The sequence below is a fragment of the Suricata suricatta genome, chromosome 7 (assembly GCF_006229205.1).
Source record: "Suricata suricatta isolate VVHF042 chromosome 7, meerkat_22Aug2017_6uvM2_HiC, whole genome shotgun sequence".
Lineage (NCBI taxonomy): Eukaryota > Metazoa > Chordata > Mammalia > Carnivora > Herpestidae > Suricata > Suricata suricatta.
The window spans coordinates 22,273,324-22,291,034 of NC_043706.1; positions in this window are offsets into that span (position 1 = coordinate 22,273,324).

Below are 17,711 nucleotides of genomic sequence, written 5' to 3' on the forward strand. Positions count from 1 at the left end.
TCCCATGCTACAAACTGACACCCAAGGACCAGCGGTGACCTGCCTAGAGATCCAGCTCTCAGACTCTGCACAGCTGCCTTTTGAGGCCATGAAAAGCCAGTGGGGACATGGAAAATCCAGGAAGGAGCAGGGTGGCAGAGGCTCTAGAGCTTTCCATGAGCATCTGGGGGCAACATATTCTCAGGTCCTGAGAATCCTCGCAGTAATGAGTCTGATGGCAGTAGGGTCTTGTGGAGGACCGGACGGACATATGTATTTGAGACCCTTGTTCTCAGTTCTTCCATGACCATAATAATCATACTATTATGCCTCCAGTGCATTTCCTGTCGGGACCCCAATGAGCTTGTGTGGCAGGGACATCTGACACTCCACAGGCTGTATGTAATTAGACACAATGGAAACTCTGGTGGTTCTATTTTATTAAGGAAAAATGGAAATAAATTCACCTCAGAGAAAAGATCAAACCATGAAGTCATACAGAAAAAGGAACGGACCAGAAGGTTCTCTGCATTGTGCTTGGTGCTGGTTCTTTGGGTTAACAGTTTGACTGTCTTTTAAAGCCACTTTCTTCTTTTCTCTCTTTTTTTTTGAACTAATTCTATCCAACCATCTAGTACAGATTCAGAACTGTTAACCTGGAAAAGACGGGACATGTGGAGGTCGCCTTGGTAACTAGCGCCTGCGCGGGCTGTAGCTCCTGCCCCCGGCGGATCGGAATAGAGCGCGTCTGAACTGATCTCGCTGCTCAGCCCTTGCCATCTTTGCCTGGAGGCATCAAGCATAGTTTAGAAAGATGTGCACCAAACACCCCCGTGTTCAGAGGACCATCTCTGCCTGACGACGTAGCCCCTGCTTCTCCCTCAGGAGTTCAACTTTGCTCATTAGTGTTGGTTGCAAATCTGCCTTTTTTTCCTATGCTATCCTCAAGTCTCTGTTTAGGTCATCAGAAACATTTTTATGATATAAAATAGTACCCTTTGACCCAGAATCTGGCAAAATGAATTACTCTACAAGATGGAAAAGGCTGTATGCTTGAAGATGTTCACTGCAGCATTTTTTATACTAGTGACAAATAGATAGCAACTTACGATACCTAATAGGAGGGAGATTATGTACCTTGTAGCACATATATGAGAAATATGCAATTATACAGTCAACAAATTATAACTATGTGGCAACAGAGTAAAATACATCCCACAATCTTAAACTTGAAAAGATTACAATGTTATATGTTAGTAGGTATACACACACACACACACATACACAGAGGACAAAGGACTAGAAAAGAATGCACAAAAGAGTATTTGTTGTTGTCTTAGATATGTGGTTTTAGGCATGATTTCCCTTCACTTTTGTAATTAATAAAGTGAGCAGCATCATTAACTTCTCCAAATATAAGCCAATATTACAGTTATTTTAAAAGGTCTCTTATCCGTTGTTGTGGTGGTGGTTTTTACTAAACCTGTTATGTATGGCGTCACGTAAATCAAGGAAGATTAAACGCTGAAATTTTTCAAATTTGCAAGAATATCTCTTTTCAACTGAGCAGTGAACCTGCTCTTCTCCCCATCACGGTTTTGTTTCTGTTACTTTAGGCAAAATGCTTATTTTTCTTATCTCTTCATTTTATTTAATGCTGTCTCTCCTGCTATCTTTGGATCGCTAGGTAACAATTGTTGTATCAATGATGGCCCCTCTCCTCAACTGCAGGCTCCAAAAACCATTGCCTGTTAAGACAGAAGGGATGATGGAATTCATCTCCCTAGTGTTCCTCAAACTGGGGTCAGTTGCGGGTGAAGAGAGAGAGAATCTTGTTTTTGCTTCTTCAGCTTACTCTGCGTTGATAACTATAAGCATAAAGCATTTCTATTTCGTTTTATGTTATACATATTTAAGTGTCATTACAATAGAAATGGTTTCAGTCAACACTAGGGGAGCATGAGAATTTTCTTTCTTTTTTCTTTATGAGGGGCAAGTCCCTATTAAGTCTTCCCCTGTCTTCAAGTGATAGGACCCTAAGCTCAAGGGAGGAGAATGACTGGGTCCTGCTCCCTCTGTCAAGGGGACACTAAGACATGTTTGGTGCTTAACTATCCCATGCAGGGTTTAGAAGTGCCAGCTGGGATTGGCCTATCAGACTTTACATCACAGGTCTGAGAGTGCAGTAAGGGTTGTTGCTTTATAGTGATGGCCCAGTTTCCATAACCAGCCTCGACCTCTCCTCTGACCTCTAAATTTACATACTGAGCTACACACTTGACATCTCTTCTTGGACATCTTAAACTTGACACAGGAAACAGAACTCTTAGTCTTCCCCACTGACAAGGACCACCTCCTTGACCAAATTGTAGTTAGGCTCCTCTGAACCTTCTCAACTTCCTTGGCCTTGGTTTGTTGTTCTTGTTTTGTGAGCCCAGAATAGCAAGAAGTCAGCCAACTAATTCAGCAAGAATTCTTCCACCTTTGACACCTAACCAAGTTCCTTTTAGTAATTTTCCATAAACTGACCCTCTTGCCCTGCCTATCAGCTGTAAATCACCAGCTACCCTGTTGTATTGGCGTTGAATTTAACCTCTCTCCACCATTGCAATAGTCTTGAATAAAGTCCTCCTTGCTTGTTTAAGTCTGTCTGGTACAGTTTCTCTGGGACACCTCCCATACTCCCCAAACATGCGCACTTCTGGTTTTCTCTACCAGCCACCCAGCTGCTTGAGCCAAGAAATCCAGGGGCCATCCCTGATGCCACCTCCCCCCCATTAGTTGCATCCAAGTAATCCATCTTGAATCCCTTCTCCTTCCCTCTCTTCCTACCCTAGTCCCAGGTACCATAATCTCCAGCCTACATGCCTGCAACCTCTAGCTGGTCTCCCACTTCTAGTTTGTCTCCCTCCAATCCATTCTATACAAGGCAGCAAGGGCAAACTTTTTATAAGATAAATGAGAATATGGCTCTCTCTTGCTCAGACCTTTGAGGGCTTCCCATTTCTCTGAGATTGGAATCCAGACTCCTCATCTGACTACAAAGCCCTATAAAATTGACCCAAGCCCTTCTTCTTGGCCTTATCTGATTGTTATATACTTATGTGTCTGCATATTTGTCTCTGTGTTTCTTTCCCACTAGAATGTAAACACCATAAGGGTAGAGCCATGTCATTCTTGTTTGCTGTCATCTTTACATACCTATTTCTGTGCCTGGCATGTGTTCATTCTCAACCACAGTTTGTTAAATGACCTAACTTAACCTTGTGTTGAAATTGACTTTCAAGAAACTCATTCAGTCACCTATTCCACATGACACTCATGTACAAACTAGTCTTCCTGATGGGTCCCCAGGTCTTGTCTGTTCCAAACAGCTCCTGTATGTCCACCTTGCCATAGCCAAATACAAGCTGGTTTGTAGCAGAGAAATACATATCTTTTATGTTAGCCTGAAAGGAGGACTGAGTGTCCTTACGTTCTGTGTCACAAAGTGGGGGGGGGGGGTGTCATATGACATTGACATTGTGTGGGCTGTGGGTAGGTGATCTTACTCCATAGTCCACCCTAACCATGAGTTCTGAGAAGTTGAAATGCACCCAAAGTGGTGCACCTGGATGGCTCAGTTAAGCATCTGACTCTTGGTTTCAGCTCAGATCATGATCTCATAATTTGTGAGTTTGAGGCCTACATTGGGCTCTGTGTTAACAGTGTGGATCCTGCTTGGAATTCTCTCCTTCCTCTCTCTCTCTGTCCCTACCCCTCTCTTGGGTGTGTGTGCTCTCTCTCTCTCTCAAAATAAATAAATAAACTTTTAAAAGTATTCTTTAAAAAAATGTATCCAAAGTGATATTTGAGGAATTTGATACGTCTTCAGTCCAACTTCAGAAAATTTCTATATTTTATTTCCATTGAAGAAGGTCAGTAGGAGTAAAATTAAGCATAAAAAGTTATTTTTTTCCAGCTTGTAACTAAAAGGCTTTGTAGGTAGGCAATAGATTTTTGCTGAAACTGGCTGTTTTATGGATGTCTGGTCTCTGGGATACACTGCTAATCTCTGGGATTCCCTGGCATACCCCACTGGGAGAGAGATCCTCAGGAAACTTTCATGGACTCAAAGCATGGTCTCACTCTTTTCAGGTTAAACAGTTTCAAATGTGGTCACATCAGGCTTATTCAACAGACAACAAGACAGAGGGGACAAGGGCTGGGTGAAGTCCTTGAATAGAAGAAGTCCTTGAACAAGCAAAGATGTGTGTACAACTGGTCTACATAACTAGCAGGGGTGTGAGCGCTGACATTCATGGGGGGCAAACAGGGCACTGGGAGCTTGAAGATTTCTCTTCTCACTGTTTCCATGTTCCAAATTAACGTGGAATTGAGGTTAGGTCCCAAGTGCATGTAGGAGGAAGGGGGTATTTTGGAGGCTTCAGGAGAGACAAGGGGTGAAATGATTGTGTAGTATGGGGAAGAATGCTGACCGACAACATGTAGTAGGGTCTGGCAGTGCTGAGGGGCCACTGAGGTCTATAGTCATGAATTTCGAGTGATGCTTGACTGTGCTGGTTGGCCTTTTCCTCGAGGAACAGAAAGTTGCTTGGGCATGTGTACGGAGTAGATGGAGAGATGACGATAAGCAGGTGAGGTTTTTGCCAGGCAAGTGTGATGAAGACATGGAGGGCAATCGAGTTATAAATATTCGTCAGTGACTGATTAAAATATGCAATATGGGGTCTTTCCACTGTAAGGTTTTTTTTGTGCCATTCAATTAGTTACCATGTCCATAATTGCTAATATTTTTAAGTTAGAAAAGAAAAGAGTAAAGTAGATGTTGGTCAGATTAAGAATGAGCCAGTCCAGGGAGATATGTACTGAGGTGATCTCAGTTCCAACTTCCATCTCTGTCAGGTGCTGGTCCTGTCTCTCTCCTCCTGGGGATGCAAGTATCACCAGGACGCGGGGATGGAGGGGCCCACCCTAGGGTCTCCTGGGCCTCTGCATGGGTTTGCGGTCAGTGTGTTTGGCTCGGTAGGGCCTGGATCCACTCTTCTTAAGATCAAGTCCACTCCTCACTCTTCCTGAGGTAAAATTATGTCAATACATCAAAGTTAAACTGTCCATCTGTTAGGGGTTGAATTGTGTCCTCCCCATCCCTACCAAACTCATGAGTCCTAACCTCCAGTACCTCAGCTGCCCGTATGTGGAGATAAGGTCTTTAAAGAGGTAATGAAGGTAAAATGAGGTCATTGGGATGGGGTCTAATCTGACTGGTGTCTTCTTAAGGAGAGGGATCAGAGCAGGAACACACACCCACACCAAGAGGAGATTGTGTGAAGACACAGGGAAAGAGACCTCAGAAGGAACCAACCAGCCTCCAGAACTGTTATTTTAGCCACCCAGTCTTTGGTACTCTGTCCTAGCCACCTGTGGAAACAAAATACCATCCAAACTAGGAGGAGTGTTTTCTAAAAGATTACTAAACTATATCAAAGATTTTAAAACTGTTTTTATAAAATACAAGCTGAAATGTTTCAGCAGTGTCTTCTCCTTTGCACACTTAGGTGTAAGTGAATTAGTGGCCCATGCATTCATAGGTTTAAGTGTACAGCATCTGGTTTATTTCATATGTGTTTACTTTTGCCTCACTGAATTCTTTCATTATTTATATTAAGTCCCAAAATGACCTCTTCATCTAATATTAAGTAAAGATTAAATCATTTCATCAGATAAGTAAATAAGTAAATCAGATGAAATCCCACTGAAATTGAAAGTCATCATGTTGGGGTCAAGTTAGTCCTATGCAGAGTGACAGTCTACATTATGGAACAGGGCATAAACAAGATGTATTACTAATGTGTGTGTGTGTGTGTGTGTGTGTGTGTGTTTAATCTCAGAAGATTAAAAAACACCCCACTATGTGAAGGTTCTGGAGAGTGGACAGTGCAGGCAGAAACTGGAAGGACACTGCTTCTGGGTGGAATGGGCATTTGTCTGGCTCTCAGCGGGACATTCCCTGGTTGTCAGGTTAGCTGGAGCTGAGGTCTTACTGCCTTGAAGGAGAAGGGCTGCCTGAGCAGCCAGAAAACAAAGGGAGAAACACCAGATAAGAGGAAGCCAGTGAGGGGAGCCCTGAAATCTGCATATAACTGCCCCCAGGTCCGTGGCTGGCCTCTGAACTGAGCTTGCTTGGGAGAGAGTCCAGAGAACCTGGGAGGAGGGGGCGTGGAGTATGGGGTGGGGCGGGGGGAAGGGAGGGTGTACAGGAGAGCGCAGGATGGTGAAGCCAATGTGGAAAACAGTTTGGAGGTTCCTCAAAAAATTAAAAATAGAATTACCATATGATCTAGAAATTCCACTAATGGGTACTTCCCCCCAAGACTGTGAAAACACTAATTTGAAAAGATATTTGCACCCTCATGTTTATTGGTGCATTATTTTTACTGCAGCCAAATTATGGAAGCAACCCAAGTGTCTATTAATAGATGAATGGGTAAAGAAGTTGTGGGATATGGTACACACACGCGCACAGAAATATATACACAATGGAATATTATTCAGCCATTAAAAAGAATGAAATCTTGCCATTTGCAATGGCATGGATGGAGCTAAAGGGTATAATGCTAAGTCAATCAGAGAAAGACGAATATTATATGGTTTTACATAGAGGTGGAATTAAAGAAGCAAAACAAACTAACAAAGAAAAAAAGAGACAAACCAAAATAGAGACTAACTGTAGAGAACTAACTGTAGAGAACAAACTGGATGAAACAGGCGAAGGGATTAAGAATACATTTCCCAGGGTGGGGAGGGGAAGGAAAAAAGAACACATTTCCCATGATGAGCACTGAGTGATGCACAGAATTGATGAATCGTTATATTTTACACCTAAAATCAATATACATTGTATGTTAACTATACTGGAATTTCAAATTTTTAAAAAAAAGAAAACTTAGGAGATGTCAAAAGGTTCAGCTCTTGGGAAGCATGTTCTCCAACCACAGTGGAATTAATCTGGAAACCAACATTTTGAAAATCCCCAAGTAACTTCACTGGACCTGACACAATGGATGAAGTTTGAATTAGGCAATAATATTTATCCATGTGGAATTTCCAGATTTGTACAATTGGGCTGCAATTATATAAAAGACGGTCCTTGTTCTTGAGAAGTATTTGCTGGATATTTACAGCAAGATGGAACCGTGTGAAGGAGAAAGGATGATAAGGTCATGGGATCAACGGAAACAAGTAGTGAATGTGAGTAATTGTATACAGGAGTTCCTTGTACTATTTTTGCAACTTTTCTGAAAGGTTAAAATTATATCAATAGAAAATCATTTAAAAACCTAATTCTGATCCTATGCATCTCTTTTGCTTCCATCCCTCTCTTGAAAAGTCTGTATTAGAGATCTGAGGCAAGACTTTCCATCATGTGTTGGTTCTTCCTGACCCGAGCGGGGAATTGGCAAGGCAGGGACTGTCTGAGCAGCAGGCAGGGGTTTTGGCTCCCAGCATCTGGTCGCCCTCGGCCGGCCCCTCTCCCAGCCACCAGCGCCCTGTTATTTGGCTTTTAAGTAGCCAAGCCCTTGTGTTCAACTGCAAAGCTAATCATAGAAAGCCAGCGGCAAGGATTAGCATCCGCTAGATAAATGACCAGCAGCTATTGTCATCCTGTTCAAAGGGTAGAAACCTCTAGATAGGAAAGGTGAAGAACAGTTGTCCCTGAATAATGAATCTGTGGGCGGTGGGGTGAGCGAGAGCACTCAGAGAAGGAGGAAGAGGGAAGGGAAAGGCGGCTTATCCTGTATCTCACAGGAGGGAAGACCCGAGGGCCAGCGTTCCTGGCGCATCCCACACACAGCAAGCTCGGTCTGCTCTGTGGCCTCTGAGGTTTACATGAGCTCTGTGCGCTTGTCCTGCAGCCCCTCTCACTGCTTTCCCATGTCTGGGAGAAGGTCTCCCTTTTGTATCTTGGCAGGCCTGACTCCCACAAGAGAATGTGAGGATGCCAGAACCTGCCTGCCTCAGCCTTCCTTGCAGTGCCATGGGGCCCATGACCCAGTCCCCTAGTCAGATGCACTAGCCCAGAGGTTTGGGGACCAGAGGCCAGAGTGGCTGCAGGCGATGGAGACCTCAGGCAAAAGGGCAAGTGGCAGTGCCTGTGTGGCGGTGGCATCCTCATGGTGAGGTTAGAAGTGTGGCTCCCAGCCTCTTTGCCTTTCACCCAGCACCTTCCCCACCTCTGCCACACCTCTGTATGTACTCTTTTCTCATTGTGGTAAAATACACACAATAGAAAATTTACCATCAAAACCATTTTTTTTGAGAGAGAGAGAAAGAGAGAGAGTTCGTAGGTGGAGTGAGGACAGAGCAAGAGAGAGAATCTTAAACAGGCTCCATGACCATCCAGGAGCCTGATGCAGGTCTTGATCTCACAAACATGAGGTCATAACCTGAACCAAAATCAAGAGTCAGATGCTTAACCGACTGAGCCACTCAGTCACCCAAAACCATTTTCAACTGTACAATTTGGTGGCATCAAGCACTTTCTCAATGTTGTACAAGCATTACCACCATCTAGTTCTAGAACTTTTTTATCACCTCTGATGGAAACCCCATGCCCATTAAGCAATTACTTTCCACTCCTCCTCTGTCTATACCCTAGCCCTTGGCAACCACTAATCTGCATTCTGTTTCTGTGGATCTGCCTATTGTTTACTTCATATGAATGGAATCGCTATGTGGTCTTTCATGTCTGTCTTCTGTCACTAAGCATAATGTTTTCAAGGTTCACCCATGTGGTAGCATGTTATCAGAACTTCATTCTTTTTTATGGCTGAATAATATTCCGTTGTATGTTTATTCATTCATCCACTGATGGACATTTGGATTATTTCCAACTTTTGACCATTATGAGTAGGACTGTTCTGAACAGTTGTGTATAAGTGTTTGTGTTCGGTTCTTTGGGGTTTATACCTGCAAAAGGAATTTCTGGGTCATCTGCTAATTCTATATTTAACTTACAGGGGAGCAGTCCCACTTTTCCCCTTAGCATCTTTGTAATACACTTTCTTTTCCTCTTTGATATGAACATGGTTTTTATCTGCTGCTTGCAACTAAGAATCCTGACTAATGCTTCATTCCCATCCCACTGATGGGAAAACTGAGGCTCGGGGAGATTGAGTTGTCTGTCCCAGGCTCCTGGCTGGTAAGGGCTTGCTTGATTCAGGCCACAAACCCTATAACAATGTAGTGGCAAGACTCAATGAGATTCATTTTGTGTCCTACTTCCTGCATGATGTGGTGCAGTGATTCCCACCAGGGGGTCCCTGGAGGCCAAGGTCTCCATGATTTGGTGGCCGTGGGGGAGAGGGGGTCCGGGCGCTGTTTTGAATATTTCATAAAGCTTGATGGAAAACCTCCAGGTCCCACAATGAGGCTGTTCAGGCTATCCAAAATGTCAAGTTTCTTTGCTTTTGGAAGGAGTTAAATCAACCCAGGGTGGTGATAAGGGTTATCTCCTGCTGATGGGGAACTCTGGCTGGAAGTTATGTATATTTTTGATTAATTTAAAAGTGGAAAATGAATGAATTATTACTTGATAAATGGAGTTGTTTAGATGAAAATAGATGGCAATCTCTTAAAGCACGGGATCCTGGGGGCAAAAATCACAAATGAGTTTCTTGGCAGCGGAAAGAAAATGGCGAGCGCACTGGCCCGGCAGGAAAACGCCGGAGGCTAGGCCTGCCGCTCTGGGCCCGGCCTCTGTCCTACCACCAACAGTCGGGCTTCATGGGGGTTATGGAATCCATGAGGCCCTCACTTTCTAACTCTCTACCGCAAGTGGCAGCTCACTGTGCTACCGTGGTTCCGATCTTGACGAGGCAAGAGGCAATGAAGGGTGAGAGAGTTCATTTCTTCTAGATGCCGCAGCGCAGTCTGGCCTCCCAGAGAAGCCAGACATGTAGACTGGCCACCCCCAGGGTCTCAGAGTGTGGTCAGAGACAAGAGATCCTGTAAACAGAGAAAACCTTCAGGCAAAGGACACTGCCACCTCTCTCCAGACCCCTCCCTTGTGGTATCTTCTGCCTGTGATGGACTTCGCTATGCTGTCATCCCCAGCTCTCCTAGTCAACGCACGGTCTTTATCTCTCTTTCCTGTCTCCCCTTTGCATCAACCCCTCCATCGCTCTGCCGTGTCCCACAGGGACCACTGCCTGGCTCTTCAGAGCCACACCGCACCTGCTTCCCTGGCCAACTCCCCAGATCCTGGATGTGTTCTTCTGCTCCTGGCATGCAGCCATGTCACCTGCCTTTTCCAGTGCATTTTTCACTATCCTTCTTAAAGCCGGGGCCCCGCCACCAAGAGCCACGTGGAGCCCCCCACCTGGGCCTGGCTGCTTCCTACCTCCAAGCCTTTGGGTCAACTACAGTTGTGATCTTGACATTTAACTTTGGAAAGCAACCAAGGGCTTAGCATATTGATTTCTGGTGATACACAGTCCCTGACAACAAATACAGTGAGCCCCTATGAATCAGAACACTGGTTTTTCTGTGGTTTTGAACGAGTTCCTCCACTTTGTCTCCATACTGAATGCTCTCATCACTGAAAAGAATATTTGCCATCTATCTCACCATGAGTTACGGACATAAATAAATGAACATTTGTAAAGAGCTTAAAAGTGCTAGAAGAAAAGGCATGGGTGGTGAGTAAACACACTTCATAAAGAGTCAGCTCTGGAGGGCCATCTTTCATGTCATGAATACCGATGTCCTTGACTGATTAATGCACAAAAGGATGTTGGCCACCCTCACAGACAAACACCCTGGCAGAAAGGTCATGAGGGGTGAGCCCCATGGGAAGTGGAGTTCTTAGTCAAGTGGCTTTGGAGTCTAGCACACTCATGCCTCATCCTCCCTGGACTGATTTCTATGCAGTCTGTTCAGTTTGGACCCCAAGTTTCAGCTTAACTAGTCTCTGTAGTTTCTGGATGTCAAGCAGCTGAATGACATTGGGCCAGTTTGGGAGACACTATTTCCTATAAAATAACATTCCTCACTCCATTTATTTTTTTCTGGTAGAGCCTTTCTCTGATCACAGAGGCTGGAAATGCTGGATACCTTTCCTATTTGCCTTGAGATGCTGGAGTGTGGGCATATGGACCAATCCTGGTTGATGAAGTTTGAGGGAAGGCTTAGAAATACTTCCCCTATGAGAAAAAGAAATTTGTGAGGAGAAAATGAGATGCTTTGCCATCTTCATTCTTGCTTTTGGAGGTTGTATGGAGACATGTTGGTTGATGCTCTTGCAACCATATTGCAACCATGAGGGGGAGACATGGATGGTCCGCCTGCCGCACTTGGTAGAGCACAAAGATGAGAAGAGCCAGGGGTCTTAGAGACAGCGTCAGAGCACTGAATCATCTGTCTCCTGCGGGTTTCTTGTTCTCTGAGATAATTGTTTACGCCAATCTAGATTGGGTATTCTGATATCTGATAGTTGAAATCATCCAGACAGTACAGCAAGTCATTTTACTTCTCTGGGCATCAACAATTCATCTCTAAAATGGGGCTACTGGGAAAATGATCACTAAGGGTCCTTTGGGTCTAGTCTTTTTGGACTAGTCTTTTTTTTCCCTCCAGAAACTTCCCAAACCTCACAATCTCTTCAGTTGGGATTGTGGTCCTCTCTGAACCTACACACAGATTTCCTTCTTTCGTTAAGTTCCTGCTTCCCGGCTCCAATGCTAGCTGCTTTCCCATGCACTGTGTCACTTAATCCTCAAGATAATCTCGCATCCCATCCTGAAGCTGTGGGGCTAAGAGGTAATGTGCTCAAGGAGCCTACATTTCAACTTGCATCTGCCTGATTCCAAAGCCAAAGTTCCTAACTGCCTTGGTGAACTGCCTGCATTATCTTCATTATCTTGAGAATGAGCTTTAGGTGACCCTATTAAACAGTATTTTTCAAGCCCTGAGGCCCCCACACAGCATTAAACTCCAGGAATGAGCAGACTGGCCTGTCCCAAGTGGAGTCCCTGGCAAATACCAGTCAGAGCCTGTTGGGGAGTGGGGGGAGGTTGGCCCAGCAGAGGCAGGTCAGCCAGGGGCCTGGGTCCTGACCGGAACAGTGCAGCATTAACTGCATCAGAGCCAGTCAGCCCTGAGGCGTGATGCATGGAGGCCAGCCCTGCTTAGCATCCCCTCCTCTGGGTTCTGGGGTAGGGGTGAGAGGGGCTCGCGCGGACAGGGACAGAGAAGCTCAGTGAGCTGTTTCTCTCCATGCTACTAAGAGGCCCTGCTGCCTGTGCCCGGCCTGGACGTGGAGGTGATTAATGTGCAGTGACAGGAGAATTAGCGGCTGCCCTCGCCAGAGAGCGGCAATTTGCCAGGTGCTGTTTCGCTCATCAAAGGAGGTGAGCAGGTGAGCAAGCCGGTGTCCCTCCCTCTGGCGGGGGCTGGGGCCGCATTCCCATCATCCAGGGCTGAGTTAACACAGGCCGGAGCTGCCTACTCTAGGTGGGCTGAGCAGGGGGCAGGGGATGGGGGAGGGAGGAAGAGGAGAGGAGGGAGAGAGGAGACAAAGAGATAAAAAAGAAAAGGAGCAGGGATGGAGGGAAGCCGCGAGGGAGTTCTGTCCAGCCGCTGAAGTGAACGCTTTGCAGGGAGGGACAAATGGAGGCGGGGTTAAAGATGTTATTTGGGAAGCCTTGAGCTCCTCTACAATAGGACACCCTCTGCCTCGACAGACCCGGAGGAGTCTGTGGCTGCCGGCCCTGGCTGGGGCCACAGTGAAAGTGCCCCCCCAGAGCCGCACCCAAACACCCAGGGGGTGAGCAGGAGGTGGATTCTCAGTCAGATTCTTGCCGCTCCCTTCCCAGTGCAGGGCAGACTCCTGAGGACCGAGACTCAGCTAGTGTGTGAAGAACACGTGAGCCTCGCTCTTCCTCTCGTCAGGGGCAGTCCACAGCCCCTGTGTCTCTCACAGCCTGACGGCCTCAGGCATGGAGGGCACCGCCTGGCAGCACCGCAGCCTTGGCCCTCTCTGTGTAGACAGGCTCTCCTTCTCTGGATCATTTCAAGGCTATCTGGCTGGAACCCCCCCCCACCCCCGCATGGGGTCTGGGCCCTGAGGCCCACCTACAGGCCCTCAAGTCAGCTGTTCTCCTACTGTTTCCCAGAAGGGGCTCATGGGATGCCCCTTCAAGGCCAGAGAAACCCAGCATCTCCTGGGAAAGTGAAACTTAAGGCTTCTCTCCCCTCTGAAAACACCATAGCCCCCAGCTCACCAGCTCACTCCCAGGCAGATTCCGGGGGAAGAGGCAACTGTGAGGTGCCCCTCTTTTCAGAGTCCTAGTGAGAAAGAGGGGTGGTCCCTCTGGCCTGGGGCCTGTATTGGTTTCTTAGGGCTGCCCTAAGTAAGTACCACAGACTGAGGAGCTTAAACACCAGGAGTCCACTCTCTCACAGTTCCAGAGACCAGAAGTCCCAATTCAAGGTGTCTGCAGGGCCATGTTGCTTCTGGAATCTTCCCTTGCCTTTTCCTGGTGACTGGTGGTTTGTTGGTGATCTTTGGTGATCCTTGGCTTGGAGGGAGCTACATAACTCCAATCTCTGCCTCTGTCATCGCATGTCACATGGCGTTCCTCCACGTTCGTCTCCATCCTCACGTGGCCATCTTCCTACAGGGACACTGGGCCCACTGAATCAGGCCCCACACTATTCCTGGATGAACTTATCTTAACGAATGATATCACCAATGACCCTGTCTCCAATAAGGTCACACTCTGCAGTAAGTGGGGGATAGGACTCCATAGTGGTTTTTGGGTAGATGCAGTTCAGCTCCTAACAGGGGACGTCGAGGATCTGAGGGGTGGGATTTTCTTCCTTATTCTCTTTGCAGTCCAGTTAAGCCTTAATGATTCAATCCTCCATGCTCTGCAAGGCACTCATTGCTCTAGCTCAAAGCTTCTTTAGATCTAGCGTGCGTACACGTGTGCACACACACACACCAGTCATCTGGGATCTTGTTAAACACAGATTCTGATTCAGCAGGTCTGGGGAGGGGCCTGGAACTCTGCATTCCTAACAAGCTCCTGGGTGACACTCACACTTCAGGAACCCCACATCACACAGTGAGGAGCTGGCCCTCGGAGTCATTCTGAGCAGGTCAGGCACCAGCCCCTCCAGCCCTGGGGAGGGTGGAAGGCTGCCAGGTCCATGTGCGAGAAGGGAGAAAGTAGAATGCTCTAGTTTAATCACCAGAAAACAGCATCCTTGGTAGATGTGTGGTCGAATCTGCTCTAAGCCTTGTGAGGGAGCTGATGGCTGAATCTTCAGTGTGGCCACATCCCAGGGAAGGCGTGGAAGGCGTGGAAGACAGACGGGGCTGCCGATTTCAGAGGAGGCACATCACTTCCACATCAGTGGAAGATCCTTTTTTAAAATTTCTCTTGGGAAATAATTTAGGAATGGAATTGCTCGGTCATATGATAAATACATATATATAACATTTTATTACTATTGAATGCCAATATTCTTAACATTAAAAAATAATTTTATTTATTATCATTACCTTTAATGTTTATTTATTTTTGAGAGAGAGCAGGAGCAGGTGAGGGACACAGAAAGGGAGAGACAGAGATCCAAAGGGGGCTCTGTGCTGACAGCAGAGAGCCTGATGCGGGGCTTGAACTCACGAACTGTGAGATCATGACTTGAGCCAAAATGAAGAGCGGGATGCTTGACTGACTGAGCTGTCCAGGAGCCCCCAAAATATCAGTTTCATTGGGATATAATTCACATACCACAACATTCACTCTTTCAAAGCATACAATTCTGTGGGTTTTAGTATATATTCATATGGTTGAGCAGCCATCAACATCACTCAGTGTTCTGGCATGTTCCAATTCCAGAACATTTTCCCAACATGGGCTTCAGAAAAATACTGCTACACCTGTAACAGCTCATTGTGCTAAAATCCAAGAACTTCCCATGCCTTAGTGCACTTAACCTCCATTACAATCCCATAAAGCATGATTAGTGTCGCCATTTGTTAAGTGGAGAAACTGAGTCAGCAGGCTCAGGAACTCAAGTTCACCCAGCCAGTCGGTGGCAGGGCCCCTGCTCACGTCTGATGTCTGAAGTGTGCATCTGGACCTCTTGGGCAAGCCTTGGGCTCCTCCCAGCTTCTGACCCAGAGAGGGGGTGCCACTGGCTATAGTTAGGCCTGGGGGCTTGCAGGCAGGAAGAAAAATGTCATGGGAGTCTGACTTCTCAGCCTGGGTGGGAGAGAGACCTTCTGTGGATCCAGAAGCCATAGGTAGCTGCCCAGCTTCATTGTGACACCTGGGTGATTCTCACCAGGTGGAGGCTGGACACAGGATGTGCTTTGTTGTAAGCTTGATGCCCCAGCTGGAGCAGGGGAGTATGGCTATGTCACCACGCTGCTCCAGCTCAGAAGGACTTTGGGGAGAAGCTATATGGCTAAACCAGCAGCTCTATCAGCAGCCCTTGGGTCCCCTCTTTTTCCTCGCTGTGCCCTTGAGTCAGCCAGCCTGTCCCCCAATGTACCCCAGCGCCAAGGATGGCATCGAGAGCCCCATCATTTTCACCTGTGTTTTGTTCAGGCTGGGCTTGCACCCTCATCCCTCTACCTTCACCCAGTCTCCCCAGCATGTTCCTGGAGAGGGCTGCCCACCCAGGTGCACCCCCAGAGTCCTTCTAGACCCTTCTCTGCCCACATTTTCCAGAATCCCTGCTTCCTCACAGCTGAGTGGCTTTCTCTGCTTTGGAGTTGTAGCATTCATTTCGCTGTGAGAGCAGCTTGGTAATTTTTCTCTTTGTTACTGTACATACATAATTTACATGCAGAGAAAGGCACAGATCTTCAAGTGTATGGTTTGATGAGTTTTCACAAATGCATTTGTCCACGTAACTGCCCTCCTCTCAAGATACAGAACATTTCCATCACCTAAAAGTGCCCCACGTGCCCCTTTCAGTCAATCACTTCCCAGGCGCAAGCAACCCCTGATCCGTCTGTGTTTGCCACTGTAGATTAGTTCCGTCTGCTCATCACTTCATAGATGCGTTTCCTGATGGCTAATAGGGCTGAGCACCTTTTCATCTTACTGGCCATTTATAAATCTTCTTTTTGTGAAGTGTTTGTACAAGTCTTTGCCCACTCTGTTCAAAGGTTTCTTTTTTCTTTTTAAATTACCATTGAATTGTAGGAACTGTTTGTGTATTCTACATGTAAGTCCTTTGCAAAATACAGGTTGCAAGTATTTTCTCTCAATCTACGGTTTGCCTATTCATTTTCTTAATGATGTGTTTCAAAGAGTAGAAGTTCTAAATCTTGAAAAAGTCTAATTTATCATGTTTTTCTTACCAGTTTTTTCTGTGTCCTCTCTGAGAAATCTTGGTCTCTCCAAGGTCACAAAGACAGTCCCTTATGTTTTCTTCCTGAAGCCTTACAAGTTACAGCCTTCATATTTAGCTCTATGCTCCATCTCAAATTATTCTTCGTGTAAAGTGTGGAGTAGGGTTGAGATTCTTTTCTTTTTTTTCTTATGCAAATAACCAGTAGTTACAATACCATTTGTTGAAAAGACTATTTTCGCCATGGAGTTGCTTCAGCACCCTAGTTATTTCTTATTAATAATAACTTAAAGATGACTTCAAATAATTCACTTTTTTTTTACATGTATTTATTTGTTTTGAGAGAGACAGAGAGAGTGAGGAGGGGAGGGGCAGAGAGAATCCTAGGCAGACTCTGCACAGTTGGCACAGAGACCTATGTGGGGCTTGAACTCATGAACACTTAGATCATGACCTGAGCTGAAACCAAGAGTTGGAAGATTAACCGACTGAGCCACCCACCCAAGTGCCCCAAATAATTCACTCTCGATAGGTGAAAAAATGTTAAAAATAGATTTTAAAGTTTCCTCTGTAAAATGGCAAGTTCACGCACTTGCCTTCCAAAGTGCCTTCTTGACTGGGAAAGATGAGGTGCTGCTGTCTGGCCGGCTGGCCCTGATCTGCATGCAGCCCCGGGTGCACCTGGGTCCTGCCCAGAAATGGCCAGTAGCTGAGGGTGTGGCGGGAACGTGGGCTGAGAAGTGCTGCTTTAGGGTATAGCACGCTGATTCTCTTTCTGGATTGATCCTTGTTGTGTAACCGATCTCAAGGGCCCTCCTTGATTTCTGCTGTTAACTCAATGTGGCCTGGCATCCCCTCTATCGTTTGACTCATAAGAACGGCAAGCCCTCTGTGAAGCTTGTGTCCACAATAGGCACACACACACACACACACATACACACACACACACACACACACACACACACACACACACACACCCTAGCCTTCATTTTTGAGAGAGAAGGCTGCAGGGGGAGTTCCTCACTTTACTGCTATGGCTGCAGAGGGCAATGTGTTGTCATGGTGGTCCCTCTTCCGCCTGTGGCAGACAAGAGGCATGGCGTAAAGGCCATGGGGTTTTTAGTCTTACGGAGATGTGGCCTTAAATTCTAGTTTTCTTACCCACTAACTAGAGGAGTCTGGTCCTGGCCTTGGGCTTGATGTTTTCACCCCTACTTTCAGAGTTGTTGTGAGGCTAACGTGACATAGGTGAGAGTTTTACGCACGGCTTTCTTACTGCTTGATGAGCCATTCATTTCATACTCCGTCTGCAGTAAGAAGGGCAGGGATTACCACCTCCATTTTAGTGTGGAGGAAAT